Here is an 18772-nt window from a genome sequence, read left to right as displayed (position 1 = left end):
TAACATAAAGATAAAAGCAGATTGGCAGAGGCAAACCACCTCAAATAATCTTTACCCAGTATCAAATATGTTAGAGTGGCATGTATCACAAGATAGCAGGAGTTGTCATCTGGGAAAATACCACAGTAATCAGGAGTAGGTCATTAGACACTTTGAACCGTTCTGCCATGAAATAAGATCATGGCTGATTTAGGGTCAATTTAGAACAGAAATGAGGAGACATTTCTTCAACCAGAGAGTGGCGGGCATGTGGAATTCATTGCTATGGAGTGCAGTGGAGGCCGGGATGTTAAATGTCTTCAAGGCAGAAATTGATAAATTCTTGATCTCGCAGGGAATTAAGGGCTATGGGGAGAGTGTGGGTAAGTGGAGTTGAAATGTCCACCAGCCATGATTAAATGGCGGAGTGGACTCAATGGGCAGAATGGCCTTACTTCCACTCCTATGTCTTATGGTCTTTTCTTTCCTGGCAATTTCTGATACTCCTTAAATAATTTTGAGTCCGAGTTTGCATAGATTCTTGGCTGAGGCTGGAGTCAGTGATCCTGTCTCTGCTGCTCTCTGAGGAAGAGAAATTGATAATCTAATGAGGCAGTGAAAGAAAAGAAAAATCTCCCCCTCTTCATCTTATGTAAGAGATCCAGTATTTTAAATGTTTTCCCCTACTTGTAATGGCTCCATGGAGAGAAAGAAAATCTTCTCAGGATCCATGCTGTGATATGCAAACAAAGCAAGGATGATGGGAGAGAAAAAAAAGCAGGTAGTTAGAACATGGAACACACAGCCTGGAAGGTAATGGATGAACTCAGGAGGGCATTGAATGATTATTTGCTAAAGGTATGAGGCAAAAGCAGAAGACAGACACAAATTAATGATGTTTGTCTGAAGAGCCAGTATAGACACAATGGGTTGAATAGGCTCCTGTGCTATAGCATGTCTATTATTTTGAATAATAGCTCAATAACTTTAACAGCATGATTTAAATCTCTTCGTGAATTCTCGCATTCCTCCTTCAATTTGTGGGCGGGGAGGAAATTACTTTTTGTCCTAAACCTGTAGGATAAGTGCTTAGAATGCTGTCGTGAGCAAAATCCACCAGTATTGAAGACCTCAGCTAGAATAGCATCAGAAAAACATTGGATCAGTTGTGCCATGCTCAGCCTTCTACTAGATACCTCTGTCAGTTGACAAAGGTCCTCGTATACCGAGCAGCTGTCATCACCACACACCTGGCTGGCATCAAGGAACCTGGACTGTGTATTAGCAATGCAAAAGAATGCTAGACGAATTCCACTGTAGACAGGCAGGAGGCTGGAAGAACACAGCAGACCAGGCAGCATCAGGAGGTGGAGAAGTTGATGTTTCAGGTGTAACCATTCTTCAGAACTCTTCAGGTTGGGTTACACCCGAAACATTGACTTCTCCATGTCTTGTTGCTGCCTGGCTTGCTGTGTTCTCCCAACTTCCTGCCTGTCTACTTTGGATTCCAGCAGCTGCAGATTTTTGTCTCTAGAGAAATTCCACTACCAATATGTCCACCTGCACTCTCCAGCTTCTAGAGGAGAATCACTGAATAAATGATGATGCCCTTTCCGAAGTCAGCACCACAAGTATTCAAGAAAACCTCTTGGAAACTCAACTATGAATGACTGGACATGGTGACCAAATGGCTGAAACCATCTATCCTATTAGTTCCTGTTTTCTCAGCTCTCAAAAGGCCTGTGTTCCAGGTGGACAAAAAGAATGCAACAAGGAGATTCAGAAATTCGGGCACCATGGTGGCTAAGTGCTGCCTCATAGCACCAGGAACCCGAGTTCAATTCCAGCCTTGGGCGATTGTCTGTGTGGAGTTTGCACATTCTTCCTGTGTCTGCGTGGGTTTCCTCTGGATGCTCTGGTTTCCTTACACAATCTAAAGATGTGCAGGTTAGGTGAACTGACCATTCTAAATTGTCCATAGTGTTAGGTGCATTAGTCAGAGGGAAATATGGGGAATGGGACTGGGTGGGTTACTCTTCAGAGTGTTGGTGTGGACTTGTTGGGCCGAAGGGCCTGTTTCCATACTGTAGGGAACCCAATCAAAAGGCTTTGATTCCGGACATCTCACTGATGTGGAGGTGCTAGTGTTGGACTAGGGTGGACAAGGTCAGAATACAGACGACACTGGTTTATAGTCCAACAGGTTTATTTGAAATCACAAGCTTTTGGAGCATGGCCTCTTCAGTGATTGGTGCTGGGTCCTCTACTTTTTATCATTTACATAAATGATTTGGATGCAAGCATAAGAGGTACACTTAGTAAGTTTGCAGATGACACCAAAATTGGAGGTGTAGTGGACAGCGAAGAGGGTTACCTCAGATTACAACAGGATCTGGACCAAAAGGGCCAATGGGCTGAGAAGTGGCAGATAGAGTTTAATTCAGATAAATGCAAAGTGCTGCATTTTGGGAAAGCAAATCTTAGCAGGACTTATATACTTAATGGTAAGGTCCTAGGGAGTGTTGCTGAACAAAGGGACCTTGGAATGTAGGTTCATAGCTCCTTGAAAGTGGAGTCACAGGTAGATAGGATAGTGAAGAAGGCGTTTGGTATGCTTTCTTTTATTGGTCAGAGTATTGAGTACAGGAGTTGGGAGGTCACGTTGCAGCTGTACAGGACATTGGTTTGGCCACTGTTGGAATATTGCGTGCAATTCTGGTCTCCTTCCTATTGGAAAGATGTTGTGAAACTTGAAAGGATTCAGAAAAGATTTACAAGGATATTGCCAGGGTTGGAGGATTTGAGCTATAAGGAGAGACTGAACAGGCTGGGGCTGTTTTCCCTGGAGCGTTGGGGGCTGAGGGGAGACCTTATAGAGGTTTATAAAATTATGAGGGGCATGGATAGGGTAAATAGGCAAAGTGTTTTCCCTTGGGTCGGGGAGTCCAGAACTCGAGGTCATAGGCTGAGGGTGAGGGGGAAAGATATAAAAGAGACCTAAGGGGGCAACTTTTTCACACAGAGGGTGGTATGTGTATGGAATGAGCTGCCAGAGGAAGTGGTGGAGGCTGGTACAATTGCAACATTTAAGAGGCATTTGGATGGGTATATGAAGGTTTTGGAAGGATATAGGCTGGGTGCTGGCAGGTGGGACTAGATTGGGTTGGGATATCTGGTCAGCATGGATGGGTTGGACCGAAGGGTCTGTTTCCATACTGTACATCTCTATGACTCTATGGCTATGATTAGGAAGAGTGGCTACAGAGAAGGAATGAAAAGGAAGCAAATCCTATACTCTGGGTCCCATCATCTTGGAGCAATGTTTCCTGCATGGGAGAGTCTAGGAGCAGAGGGCATAGTCTCAGAATAAAGGGGCATCAATTTAAGTCTGAGATGAAGAGGAATTTCTTCTCTCAGAAGGTTGTGAGTCTTTGCTGTGAACAGCAATGGGGACAGAGTCTTTGCATATATTTATGGCTGTGACAGTTTCATGATCAGTAGGGGAATCCAGGGTTATGGGGAAAGGCAGGAAAATGAATGTGAGGGTTGCCAGATCAGCCATGATCCTATTGAATTACAGAGCACGTTTGAGGGGCTGAGTGGCCCAAATCTGTACCTATTTCTTAGAGCGTTATAATGTGGCATCTGGCCCCATGTACCAAAGATCTGTGGATCAAAAATTGTTATGTTCAATCACACAATAAAAATCCATGACCCCAATATCATGAGGGAGCCGTGGTTTAATAAGGAATTGGAATCCCTTGTGAAAGGGAAGAGGGCGGCCTATGTAAAGATGAGGTGTGAAGGTTCAGTTGGGGCGATTGAGAGTTATAAGGTAGCCAGGAAGGATCTAAAGAGCAAGCTAAGAGCAGCGAGAAGGGGACATGAAAAGTCCTTAGTTGGTAGGATTAGGGAAAACCCAAAGGCTTTCTATAGGTATGTCAGGAATAAAAGGATGACTAGGGTAGGTATCGGTCCAGTCAAGGATAGTAGTGGGAAGTTGTGCGTGGAGGCGGAGGAGATTGGAGAGACACTAAATCAATACTTTTCGTCAGTATTCACTCAGGAACAGGACACTATTGCTGATGTGAATATTGAGTCACAAGTGATTAGAATGGATGGCCTTGAGGTATGTAGGGAAGAGGTCTGGGGAATACTGGAAAGGATGAAAATAGATAAGTCCCCTGGGCCTGATGGCATTTATCCTAGGATCCTCTGGGAAGCTAGGGAGGAGATAGCAGAACCATTGGCCTTGATTTTTATGTCGTCATTGTCTACAGGAATAGTGCCAGAAGACTGGAGGATAGCGAATGTGGTCCCCTTGTTCAAGAAGGGGAGTAGGGATAGCCCGAGTAACTATAGGCCAGTGAGTCTCACTTCTGTTGTGGGCAAAGTCTTAGAGAGAATTGTAAGGGATAGGATTTATGAACATCTGGATAGGAATAATGTGATCAAGGATAGTCAGCATGGTTTTGTGAAGGGCAGGTCGTGCCTCACAAACCTTATTGAGTTCTTTGAGAAGGTGACAAAGGAGGTGGACGAGGGTAAAGTAGTAGATGTGGTGTATATGGATTTTAGCAAGGCGTTCGATAAGGTACCCCATGGTAGGCTAATGCAAAAACTACGGAGGTATGGCATTGAGGGTGCATTAGAGGTTTGGATTCGGAATTGGCTGGCTGGAAGGAGACAGAGGGTAGTAGTTGATGGAATAGGTTCATCTTGAAGTGCAGTTACTAGCGGTGTTCCACAAGGATCTGTTTTGGGACCATTGCTGTTTGTCATCTTTATAAATGATCTAGAGGAGGGGCTTGAAAGCTGGGTGAGCAAGTTTGCGGATGACACGAAAGTCGGTGGAGTTGTGGACAGCGAAGAAGGATGTGGCAGGTTACAGCGGGAAAGAGATAAGTTGCAGAGCTGGGCAGAAAGGTGGCAAATGGAGTTCAATGTAGCTAAGTGTGAAGTCATTCACTTTGGTAGGAGTAACAAGAAGGTGGATTACTGGGCTAATGATAGGCTACTTGGTAGTGTGGATGAGCAGAGGGATCTTGGTGTCCATGTACACAGATCTCTGAAAGTTGCCACCCAGGTAAATAGTGCTGTGAAGAAGGCATATGGTGTACTGGGCTTTATTGGTAGAGGAATTGAGTTCCAGAGTCCTGAGGTCATGTTGCAGTTGTATAAGACTCTGGTGCGGCCTCATCTGGAGTATTGTGTGCAGTTTTGGTCGCCATACTATAGGAAGGATGTGGAGGCATTGGAACGAGTGCAGAGGAGGTTTACCAGGATGTTGCCTGGCATGGTAGGAAGATCGTATGAGGAAAGGCTGAGGCACTTGGGGCTGTTCTCATTGGAGAAAAGAAGGTTTAGGGGAGATTTGATAGAGGTGTACAAGATGATTAGGGGTTTAGATAGGGTAGACACTGAGAACCTTTTTCTGTTAATGGAGTCAGCTGTTACTAGGGGACACAGCTTTAAATTAAGGGGTGGTAGGTATAGGACAGATGTTAGGGGTAGATTCTTTAGTCAGCGGGTTGTGAGTTCATGGAATCCCCTGCCAGTAGCAGTGGTGAACTCTCCCTCTTTATGGTCATTTAAGCGGGCATTGGATAAGCATATGGAGGTTATTGGGCTAGTGTAGGTTAGGTAGACTTTGGTCGGTGCAACATTGAGGGCCGAAGGGCCTGTACTGCGCTGTATTTTTCTATGTTCTATGTATCATCCTCAAATCAAGGGGTAGCAGATGACAATTATGACAAATATTCACAGGTAGCTGGTGTCATCCATTGTACAGTCTTGTACTAATCATTGGTGGATTTTTGGGGGAGAGTGCGGCCAATCCTACATCCTGTACTTTAGATATTTTCCAATCAACCTGCACAGAAATGTCATTACACCCCTCTGGAGCAGGTGAAACTTGAACCCAGATCTTATGGCTCAGAGGCTACGACTACACCACAAAAACCTTCAATCTTACATTTTATTAAAGCTAACTTAAAATCAGTTTAAAACAGCTTGTGATGGAGCACTCTAAAACACATTCAAATGATTAATAGTAACTTATAAAAGGTGAATGGAAACTTAACAAATCAAAATAACATTCTCTCGGGTGATAATGCACACCATTTGCTGTGGTCTTCATTGGCCTCTATCGACCTCTATCGTGCCACTGAACACTACATGCTCCCTTTAAATGGACACTCAAGCACAGATGTAATGATAAAAGAGAAGCTGAGAGTCTGGCATATGCTCCGATGTCTGGAACTGTCAATGGCCACTTTGTCAAAGCCTGGGAGCAGATCTACGAGGTGGCCATCTGACCTGGCCACCCTGTCAGCACTGGGCACCCTTGGATCAGGAGCATGGGAGACCCATGGATTAGGAGCATGAGGCCCATGGATCAGGAGAGTGGGTTGCCCATGGATCAGGAGAGTGGGGGCCCATGGATCAGGAGAAATTTATGAGCAATCCCTTCAAAAAAAAACTAAAGAGGGTCTATAAACAGAAAGATTCAACATAAACGTGGAAAACTATTTCCATCAGGCCACAAAATCTACTGGTAGTCTGTAACCCAATGCACCTACATAACCTACTGTTGCATAGGACTACTGTGTGCAGAACTTTCTACTCCAGATCCCCAATGGAAAAGGGAAGAGCTCCTTTGTAGAGGGCCCACTACCAGGATCTCCTCCACTGGAAGACAGTATGTCATGCCAGAGAATATCTGAATGTCTGTCAAAGTTGAGGCACTGGATTGTGTTCAGGAGCAGCCCAGACAGGAAAAGCATCCATGTGGTTTTGAAAGGGACAGGGGAATATCTCTGAGATGGTTCAAATTATGGGATGCCATGACCCTAAGGAGGGTCTATTGTAAAAGGACACTATTGAATCCCGAACAGACAGGGATCAGTTTGTCCAGAAGACCAAAGCACACCTGAGCACCTCGATTTTCCACATAATCTTGAGGCCCACGTATCAAGGTCAAGGGCCTCTGGGTAGCTCAGGCCACAGATTGGCATCGATTGACACCCCAGAAGTGCTCCAGGTGGTTTCTCACCAAGATTCCTCAGATATTTTCAATCATGCTGTTCAGACATGTCTCGGGCAGGTGGGAGTTGAACATAGATCTTCTAGAGGTGAGGACAATAGCACTGCACCACTTGAGCCCTCAATGCTTCATTCCAATGAGGTTATGACATAGCTCTGCAGAAACCTAGCCTCCTGGCCCAGAGGTATGGATACTACCACTGGACTACAAAAACCCATTAAAGGGCAGTCTCTCATTATAGATATTTTAAACCAGGAATGTCACGACACATCTCTGGTGTAGTTGGGAGTTGAACCCAGGCTTTCTGGCCCCATGATAGGGAAACTACCACAATGCCAGAGTCCTCAACATTCTACTCTTTAAATAGGTGATAGTGAGAAATGCAGATGCTGCACAAAGTCAATATAGTGTGGTGCTGGAAAAAGCATAGCAGGTCAGGCAGCATCCAAGGAACAGGCAACTTGATGTTTCAGGCAGGAACCTATAAGGGCTCTGCCTGAAAAGTCGACTCTCCTGCTTTGGATGCTGCCCGATCTGCTGTGTTTTTTTCCAGCAGTACACTTTATCGACTACTACTCTTCAAACCAAACAGAATCAGGTTAAAGAACCCACTGATGCAGCATTATAACAAAAATACAAAACTAACAATCAATCTTATATGAGGAAATTGAAACTTACAAAATCAAAATAACATTGTGCAGGGTGATGAGGGACCCCAGACTTCTGCAGTGTCACTGGTCTTGAAAGGCTTCTATTGTACTGCTGTATCAACATTCTACATTGAGTTTAAGACCCGTCTGTTAGCAGTAGTGGATAATAAACCACTAATACATCTTTTAAAGACAATGCACTTCTCTTCACCACAAGGTGTACTTTATGCATGGTAAAAGGTACACGTTGCCTTGATAAGTTCAGCATAATTCCAAAGAATATCAGGACCCAACAAAAACTTTTCTGTCTCCACTGGGGCCTCATTCAAGACTGCTTCTTCACTCCAAGATTCTGACATAATCAAATTGGGTGAAGCCTCATGTAATCTCCAACATGAACCCTTTCAGAACAATTAATTTATACACCATCCTTCAATCTTCTCTTCTCCCTCTTAAGAGTCTTTACCTCATTTTTAATAATATAGTAAACCAATGCTGCCCAAAATACTCTAAATGTAGCCAAGGTTTGACATTGCTTAGCATAACTTCCTGACTTTTCAATTTTGGAAGCTGATGAAAAGAAGGAAGGATTGGCTGCAGAGAACACAAGAGAAAGGAACATAAGAGCAGGAGTAGGCCATTCCACTCCTCAAACCAATTCAGTTCAGGGCTCATCATCTACTTCAATGTCATTCCCACATTATCCCTGGATCCATTGGTATTGTTAATATCTCGAAAGGGTAACGAGGGAGAGAATAGGGCCTCTCAAAAATGAGCAAGATGGCCTTTGTGTGGAGCTGCAGGAGGTGAGGGAGATACTAAATGTGTATTTTGCATCAGTGTTTACTGTGGAGAAGGACATGGAAGATATAGAATGCAGGGAAATAGATGGTGACATCTTTAAAAAATGTCCATATTACAGAGGAGGAAGCGTTGACTGTATTGAAATGTATAAATCCCCGGACCTGATCAGGTGTACCCGAGAACTCCTTGGGGAGCAAGGGAAGTGATTGCTGGGCCCTTGCTGAGATATTTGTATCATTGATAGTCAGAGGCGAGGTGCCGGAAGACTGGAGGTTGGCTAACGTGGTGCCACTATTTAAGAAAGGTGGTGAGGACTAGCCAGGGAACTATAGACCAGTGAGCCTGATATCGGTGGTGGGCAAAATGATGGAAAGAATCCTGAGGGACAGGATATACATGTATTTGGAAAGGCAAGGACCGATTAGGGATAGTGAACATGGTTTTGTGCATGGGAAATCATGCCTCACAAACTTGACTGAGTTTTTTGAAGAAGTAACAAAGAGGATTGATGAGGACTGAACAGTAGACGTGATCTATATGGACTTCAGTAAGGCATTCGACAAGGTACCCCATGGGAGACTGATTAGCAAGGAAACACAGGGAGAACTAGCCATTTGGATACAGAGCTGGCTTGAAAGTAAAAGACAGAGGATGGTGATGGAGGATTGTTTTTCAGGCTAGAGGCCTGTGACCAGTGGAGTGCCACAAGGATCGATGCTGGGTCCACTACTTTTCATCATGTGGGTAAATGATTTGGATGTGAACATAAGAGGTATACTTTGTAAGTTTGCAAATGACACCAAAATTGGAGGTGTAGTGGACAGCGAAGGAGGTTACCTCTGATTGCAATGGGATCTTGATAAGATGGCCCAATGGGCTGAGGAATGGCAGATGGAGTTTAATTTCGATAAATGTGAGGTGCTGCATTTTGGAAAGGCAAATCAGGACAGGACTTATACACGGAATGGTAAGTCCTAGGGAGTGTTGCTGAACAAAGAGACTTTGGAGTGCAGGTTCATGGCTCCTTGAAAGTAGAGTCAAGGATAGTGAAAAAGGCTTTTGGTATGCTTTCCTTTATTGGTCAGAATATTGAGTACAGGAGTTGGGAGGTCATATTGCGGCTGTACAGGACATTTGCTAAGCCACTTTTGGAATATTGCGTGCAATTTTGGTCTCCTTCCTATTGGAAGGATGTTGTGAAATTTGAAAACGTTCAGAAAAGATTTACAAGGATATTGCCAGAGTTGGAGGATTTGAGCTTTGGGACAGGTTGAATAGACTGGGGCTATTTTCCCTGGAGCATCAGAGGCTAAGGGGTGACCTTGTAGCTGTTTATAAAATCATGAGGGACAGGGATAGGATAAATAGACAAAGTCTTTTCCCTGGGGTGGGGGAGTCCAGAACTGGAGGGCATAGGTACAGTGAGAGGCAAAAGATATAAAAGAGACCTAATGGGCAACTTTTTCAAGCAGAGGGTAGTACATGTATGGAAGTGGTGGAGGCTGGTACAATTGCAACATTTAAATTATGAATAGGAAGGGTTTGCAGGGATTTGGGCCAGGTGCTGGCAAGTGGGACTAAATTAGGTTGAGATATCCGGTTGGCATGAATGAATTGGACCGAAGGGTCTGTTTCCGTGCTGTACATCTCTCTGACTCTAAATCTATCATTCTCTGCCTTGAACTTACTTAATATCTAAGCATCCATGGTCTTTTGGGATAGTGAATTTCGAAGACTCACCACCGTCCAAGTGAAAAAAATACTTCTCCACTCACAACTAAATGGCTTGCCTCTTATTGAATTTGTGGCTCTGGGCACCACAGACAGGGAAGACACCCTTTTAGCACTTATCCTGTCTATTCGTCTAAGAATTTTGGAAATTTCAATGAGATTGCCTCTCATTCTAACTCCAGAGACGTTAGATGCAATCTCCCCAATCTCACCTCTTAGTGCAGTTCCACAAACTCAGGAATCAGTCTGGGGAGCCGCTGCTGCATTTGCTTTATGGCAAGGGAACCCAAAATGAAGAAGGGCTCATGCCCGAAACGTCGATTCTCCAGCTCCTTGGATGCTGCCTGACTGCTGCGCTTTTCCAGCAACACATTTTCAACCCGAAATGCAAACAATACTCAAGGTGCTGTTTCACAAGTCTTCCACACAATTGAAGATAGATTTCATTGCTCCTGTATTCAAATTCTCTGGCAATAAAGGCCAACATCCCACTAACTTTCCAAAGTGCTTGCTGCACCTGCATGCTAGATTTGAGTGACTTATGAACAGACACCAGGTTCCTTTCAACATCAACATTTTCCAAACTCTCATCATTTAGGAAGTACTCTGCAACTGTATTCTTTCTACCAGAGTCGATAATCTTACACTTATCTACATCCATCTTCCATCGGTAATGTTCATGCCTGCTCAATCAGCTTGTCTGAATGCCCTCAAAACCACTTTGCATCCTCCTTACAACTTATATTCCCAACAGGTTTTGTACCATCTACAAACCTGGAAAGATTTGCATTGTCCCACATATCCTAAATATTGCTACAGACTGTCATGAGCTGGGGCCCAAGCACTGATCCTTGTAGTAACCATTTGGCACAGTCTGCAAAACTGAGAATAACACATTTATTCCTAATCTCTGCATTCTGCCTGCTAACCAATCCTGAATCTATGCTAATATATTTCCCCCAATTCTCTGAGCTTTAATTTGGTTCCTAGCTTCCTATATAGGACTTCAACAAAAACAATGTCAAAATCCAAATACACCACATACACCGGTTATTCTTACCAATTGTTAGTAACAAGCATAAAAATCTCTATCATTGACAAACATGAACCCCTTTTCATAAATCCAATTTGACTAAAAAGACAATTATTTTCTAATTACTCAATAACTACATCCTTTATAATAGAGTCTAGTATTTTCTCTACTGCTGAAGACAGGGGTTGCATGGTGTGTTATGAATGGAGTGGAGTGGGGTGCTGTAATTCCTTTTTTTGCTTTTTGTTTTTTTTCTACATCCAGAATTGCTTTTAGAAACAACTCAGCTTTTTTTTCCTATCACCTGCAGAGTCTTTCTTTCTTTATTCATCACTGCCAGTATATCACCCATGTTTCCAATTGAATAATTTATGTGCAAATGCTGTCAAGGTCAATGCAAACTATCAAGGGTGCCAGAGAGATAGGGAAAGAGAAAAGGGGCTATATCAAAATGGAGTTGGAAGGGGAGATAAAGCACTCTGTGGTGCTCACTTCTCTCTGAAAGCATCAACAGCATGGATGGACACTCCCTCTCCAAGGATATCTGGGCACGAACATAGCCACATGATTTCTGTTTTGTAAGGCAGCTATTACCTGAAAGATTTAACTAAACTAATGTCACGAGGTAAGTCCCACCCATCAGGATATGAAAGGATTACTTCTGGGAGGAACTAACCAGTGTTATATCTATGTCGCTAACAGTAATTCAGACTTATACTTAAGGTTACTTCAAAATTACTTCACAGGATGTGGGCATTACTTTCCAGGTCAATATTTACTGTCCATCCCTAACTGCCCAGAGAGCAGTTAAGAGTCAACCACATTGTTGTGGGTTGGAAGTCACATATAGGTCACAGCAGGTAAGGATAGTACATCTCTTTTCCTAAATGGCATGAGTGAACCAGATCAATTTTCCCTGACAATCAACAACAGCTTCATGGTCATTATTAGACCCTTAATTCCAGATCATTGTTAAATTCAAATTTCACCATTTGCAATGATGTGATTCGAATGCAGGTCCCCAGAACATTACCTGGGCATCTAGATTAATAATCTAGTGATAATACCACTAGGTCACTGCCTTCCCAGCATAGCTTGTGGCCTTACAATATACTCTTATGTAACTCAGATATAATGTAACCAGCTATGAAATGCTATGTAATAAACTTATTTTGTTCAACAAGACTGAACTTCACTTCTGTCGAAGAAAATTCATGGAGACTTGGTATCTTCTCCATTTGATATCAAGAAGTTAAACTAACACCAATAAGAATGATTAGCGTCAGTGAATCATTCTAAATTTTGTCAGATGGTTCCACTGGACATAGCCACAATATATAACATGCTGGTTGAGTTAATATTTGAAAATAAACTAGTTCCCAGTGACAATAGTTACAAAAAGTTGCACGCATATCTTTGTTTTAAGGACAACTAATAAAGTTGAAACATAAACTCAGATTTCAATAGAACAGTAAGGAAATCTATACGACTAAATCAATAATGGCATTAGTATGTATCTATTTTCTGCCTCTGTAGCTGATCATAAAAGGGAGATGAATGTTTCAATTCGAAAAGATGCTCGTTTAAAATGTCTGCTAGTGAGACATGGAATTATGGCCTCAGCTGCAAGTTTGCACCTAAGCTACATTTTAAGTAACAAAAACGAATTGGAAAAAAAATGGAATTTTGGTAGAAACTCACATCTTGTTTTCTGGAAATTTTGAAACCACCCAATTTGAAAATCAATTAACCTGAACACTGACTGTTGTCAATACTATTTGGTAGCTAGGTTCAAGATTGGAAACTAAACATTTAGCAATATATGTGTAAATGCATGTGTGTGTAGAAGACGGAAATATTAAATCACAATATATGGCAGCAGAATTAGACCATTTGCCCTATTGAATCTGCTCTGCCATTCGATCATGGCTGGTATGTTTATCATATCCATTCCCCTATCTTCTCCCCGTGACCGTTGATCTCCTTACTAATCAAGAATCTATATTTATCATTGTCTTTTTAAAGCACTCATGATTTGGCCTTCATGGCTCTCTGTGACAATGATTTCTACAGATTAGCCATTCTCTGTCTGAAGAAATTCCTTCTCATTTCAGTTCAAAAGGGTCGTCCTTTCACTCGGAGGCCTTAGGCCCTAGTCTCTCCTACAGATGGAAACATCAGCTTCACATTTATTGTATCCAGGCCTCACTGTATTCTGCAAGTTTCAATCAGATCCCGCCCCCACAATCCTTCCAAACTACCAGAGTAGACCTCAGAGTCCTCAGCTGGTCTTCAACGTTTCGCCCTTCATCCTGAGAATCATCCTTGCAGACCTCTTTTGGACCCCGCCAGTACAGCACATCCTTCCTTAGATACGGGGCCCAAAACTGCTCATAATATTCTGAATGCAGTCTAACTAGAGTGTTATACAGTCTCAGCAGTATATCTTTGTTCTTATACTTTTGCCCTCTTGAAATGAACACTAACATTGCATTTGCCTTCCTAACCGCCAACTGAACTTGCATGTTAACCTTAACAGAATCCTAAACTAGGACCGCTAAGACTGTTTGTGCTTCAGATTTCCAAAGCATTTTCCAGTTAGGAAATAGTATATGCCTCTATTCTTCCGAACCAAAGTATACCAAACCTCAAACTTCATGTACATATAAATGAATGTTGGGCTAGAAATTGGTTGTCACCTCAGACATTTTAATGGAAGCAACACCTAAGGGCTTCCAATATGTTGGTTTTGCCAGTCTTTTTGGATTTAGCATCTTTTCGCATGCCCTTGGGAATGATTCAAGGTACCCACTGTGGTATTTAAGAAAGGGTATTGTATTACTTATGACAACATGCATGAAATTGGGTGAACTCTCAGTGACAAATCCATTCAAAACTTATGGTAATCAGTAGCAAGGACAGCTCAGTTAGATACCTGTTAGATGGTTGTCAGTTGCTGACCTTCTTTCCAGAGTGCAGGTTAACTTATAGCCATTTATTCATCTATTCTCTGAATTTACTGACAGCTGATTCGTTTTTACTGGCAGTAGACTGCTTTTTGCTGCTTTCAAAACAGTTTAGCTGCAGGGCTGGGTAGTTTGGTTGAGCTGAGTTTGTACCAACATCTGGACTTAAGGGAACACTTATTATACCTGAATTTTTTTCGCTCATTTACTGCACTGCTCATTTACCTAAGGTGCCTTCACTTAACAAAGGCAGCTTTTCAGCCACAACGCAAGACTCAAACCATAATTTCTTCAGCCTTATGCCACTTTTATTCCAAACATGCAATCGAGTCATGGCTTGGCTACATGGGTTGCATAGTTCATGCCTTCTGTTCAGAACCTGGGCACATCAAGCTGTCACCGAAAGCATTATCAAAGGCCAATTAGGACTCAAGCAATACACCCATCTCCTGGATTACTGAGGAGAACTTTTATGGTGCTGGCCAAGCTATGTTTCCAGATTTGTTGCTGTTTTCTGCATTTTTTTTATAACTTTGCAATCATGATGGACCAGCTCTTACTAATATCTGGGCAGCGAAAATAACAGCTGGAAGAAAAATGATAGGATGATGAGTAGTGTAACCAGGAGAAAGAGCTGAGCAGTACTGAGCATCAGTGCCCCTGGCTGGGACAAATCCATCCAAAAGATCACCACATGAATTATCACTCACATGCCCAAATACAACAGTTCTTGTATTACCATCCTTGCTACATCCTTCAGTCCAGCTTTATGCTTTTAAGCCACACTGCACTATAATGAGCCAGCATTTGCTGGAAATATAGAATCAAAAATACTGATGCATTCTGTTAAAAATATGCAAATCAGACAGCAATTTGTGGGGTGAAAGAGATGCCCTATCAATTTCATTTAGCTACAAATTGCTGGTTGATTTGTATGTCCCACATTTAACTTTATAAAACAGCAACACATTCTTAGTTTCCCTCTGAGTTTCATGAAGTTGCTGCATTTGCACATAGGTCCAGATAATCACATCACAGAATATTAAATTTTGTAATTAATTATTGTAAGTTTCTTTCTTCAGATGACATAACTGCTCAAGATTGCTACTTTCTCTTGGTTCCTTTATCACTTTCTTTTAATCCAATCTTTCTTTCTCTCACATTCTTTCACAGTTTTTGATTTGATCACACTTCGCCCACTTTAATTCCATCTCTTTCTTAGTCTGGTCTATTTCACTATCTATGAATCTCACTGGTTTAGGGAATATGCTTTTTATCCAATCATTCATTCAGGACCCGGACATCCTGTTGTCCCTGTTGCTCTCTTATCAGGTCACACTTTTCAGTTAGTTATGGAGCAAAATATTTTGAACAGAAGAGTGCAGAAAATTGCCTAAATAATTGGATTAACTGTATGATGCTCTGTTCTAGAAAATTCTGGTCCCCAAACATTAATACTAAATCCAGAAAATAAATGTGTAATTTAATTCCATCTTTGTAAAAGCTATTATAAATAATTCAGAATTATCATTAATATCTATTTCTGTGCTCATTTCTGATATCAATGGTCCTATGCAGTGTTTTTGGCAGCAGCTTGGGAAATAGAAGATCTCTCAACCTTGACTGAGACTCTGCAGACAGCCAGAAAGGATGGCTTTGAGCAGTTACAAAGTACTACAAAGCATTTAAGGCACAGATCATTCAACCCAATTGGTCTATCTTCTTCTCGTCCCGTCTTCATCCAACCCCATGAACATAACAATATTTTGTTTACTCCCACATATGCTTACCCAGCTTCCCTTTGAGTGTATTGATTCACCTCAAACTGTACCAAGTTCCACATTTTAATCACACTTGTTCTCAGTCTTGAGGATTTGGCTACAGACTGCATGAGATGAGTTAGAGTCAAACGTGTGGTGCTGGAAAAGCAAAGCCGGTCAGGCAGCATCCGAGGAGCAGGAGAGTCGACGTTTCGAGCATAAGCTCTTCATCAGGAATAAGTTGGCCTATTCCAAATAACTATATGGTACTGATAAAAACTATAGAGTTGGTAGCTTCAGGGTGGTCAGATGTATTGAAATCCAGACAAAGTATAGCAGGAGCTTCTCCTACAAAGGCAGTACCAATCTCCTGAAAACTGTCATCAGTGAAGCAATAGTTTAATGGTGAAACAAATTGGACTCTCTACCATCTCTATTCAGTGGTGTAAAGCATTCTGTCTTGAAACAGAAACAAGAAAACAAATAAGAGAGTAAGGATGTAAAGACATCCTGACTGACATCTCTTTCAACACTGCCTGTGTTGATACTATGGCTTTAAGAGGTGTATTTTGTCTTGGTTTTTTTTCTTTGAAGAAAGATTGAGACAGAGATGTTGGTAGCCTACTTCAAAGCCAGTAAACAGTTTGTGAGGCCAAGGAATTTTTTTAAAGTTGGAACAAAAGAAGCAGCCCAGGTGGATGGGGTCCAGCTCCACAGAACCAGGATTTTGAGTCTTAGTTGTTTAGTAACAGCAGTTGTTAGAGTCTTGAAGTCGGGTTTGGAAGCTGCAGTACATCTCTCCCTGCTACTCTCTTCCTCTCAGAATTTTCTCTAGATGTATTTCCTCCTGGGATGGAGACTTGCATGTGAGACAATCAATTTTACTAATTTGTCTTTGCCAAGTGTGTGTTTATAGGATGTTACCTTGTTGGAACAGTTGCTGTTTAGCAGTTAAATAATGTTATTCTGTTAAGTTTTCCAATAGATTTAAATTATTCCAATTTTTAAAATTTCTTTTGTTGCATTTTAACTGCATGAATATGTATGAATAAAAGTGTGTTTTGCTTCAAATCTGGTAGTTTGACCAATTGAATTGCATCCAGAACACAACGCCAGGCACTTGCCTTTCAAACAAGAAAAGATTAAGGGCTAGGCTATCTTCTTAACACATTTTGAGGGGGTTTGGTCTGATCCATAACATGCCACTCACTAAAACTCAGAACCCCCCATGATATCAGATTTTATAATTGATGAGATTTTTTTTTCCCAATAAAAATGTGGCCACAGAAATGCATAATGATAAAAGGTCACACAAAAAATTATGACCAAAATATGGCAACAGAAAAGCAAGTCTTAAAGCCAGGAAATACATACAGAAGTAAACTTTTCAACATATTCAACAGAAATATATATTCACAGTTATTTCTAGTCAGTCTCCTTTGGTGTTTTTCATTAGTTAGTATTCCAATGAAAGCAGGGGCAACAAGACCAGAGCACACAAAGGTAATTCAGTCCCCATCCAAACTTTGGTAAATGTTTTCAGATTGTTTCTCAAATAAATACATATGCCTTTAGCTGTATTGTGCGAAAAAAAACATTTCTATTTATATTCCACCTTTTACAATTACAAGACTCCCAAAGAGCTTTACAACCAACAAAGAATTTGTTGCAATTGCACTCAACCAGTTTGCACTCAATAGGAACACAGCTATGTGATAATGAATGAACAATCTGTTTTTGTGATATTGATTGAAGGATGAATATTCTCTGTGCCATTGGAAATAAATCTCTGTTCTTCTTTGAAATAGTTTCATGGGAACTTGTGCATCCACCTAACAGGGCAGAAAAGGTTTCAGTTTAATGTTTCATCTAAAAGATGGCACTTCCAACAGTGCAAAACTTCCTCAGCACTGCACTGGAGTGATCATCTGAATGTTTATACTCAACTCATCAAGTGAGACTTGAACTCACATCTTTCTGAACCTGACCTACAAATCTTCTAAAAAATCACTAACAATGCTACTATCTGAGACACAGCTCACGTAACAGTGTAATACGTTTTCTGTAGTTAATGCATGTAGTTAAAATGGAGTCACTGTAGATATATTTATGTCTTCAATCATTTTACTAGATAATACAATGAGGAAATATTTGTATCCTGCAATGTTTAATGCTTATTTATTTTCTTCCGGCCTCAAATTTCTAGCCAGCCAAAGTTATAAACATAATAACCCAGCTATCTACAATAGCAATATGAAACTAATTCAATAACTAGGAAAAGAAAAGGGGCAGAAATTGACCATAAAAATGACCAGATTGTTGTAAAAATCCAACAGTTTGCCAACAACTCACAAGAACAGGAACCCTTAACTGTTCTGATCTACGTATCAATCTAGTACTACAATATGCAGTTTACTCGAACTTAGGTTGGGTAATATTTGCTGATATTACAGTTCTAGGAAAGACTGAGCTAAATGTTACCAGAAATTGTCTAAGTTTCAATCTTGGGGCATTTCTCTCTGTACACCCCAGTGAGTTTTCTCCTTCCATCTTGCCTCATTAGATATGCACCATCCCTCAATGGTGTTCTGCTCACCCATCTTCTCCTCAGCAACATGCCATCACTGGGCTTTGCCAGGATTCCTGTAGCCAGTACATTTTTAAAGTTCAACTGTACATTAGCTCAAGCACAGCTAGCTAGGATCTACACTTCACATGCTTTGTTTCTAATTCATTCACAGGATGTGAGTGTCACTGGCCAGGCCTGCATTTATATAGAACATAGAACAGTACAGCATAGTTCA

The sequence above is a fragment of the Hemiscyllium ocellatum genome, chromosome 26 (genome assembly GCF_020745735.1).
Source record: "Hemiscyllium ocellatum isolate sHemOce1 chromosome 26, sHemOce1.pat.X.cur, whole genome shotgun sequence".
Classification (NCBI taxonomy): domain Eukaryota; kingdom Metazoa; phylum Chordata; class Chondrichthyes; order Orectolobiformes; family Hemiscylliidae; genus Hemiscyllium; species Hemiscyllium ocellatum.
The sequence above is the reverse complement of the archived record's forward strand: the minus strand, read 5'-3'. Positions refer to the sequence as shown.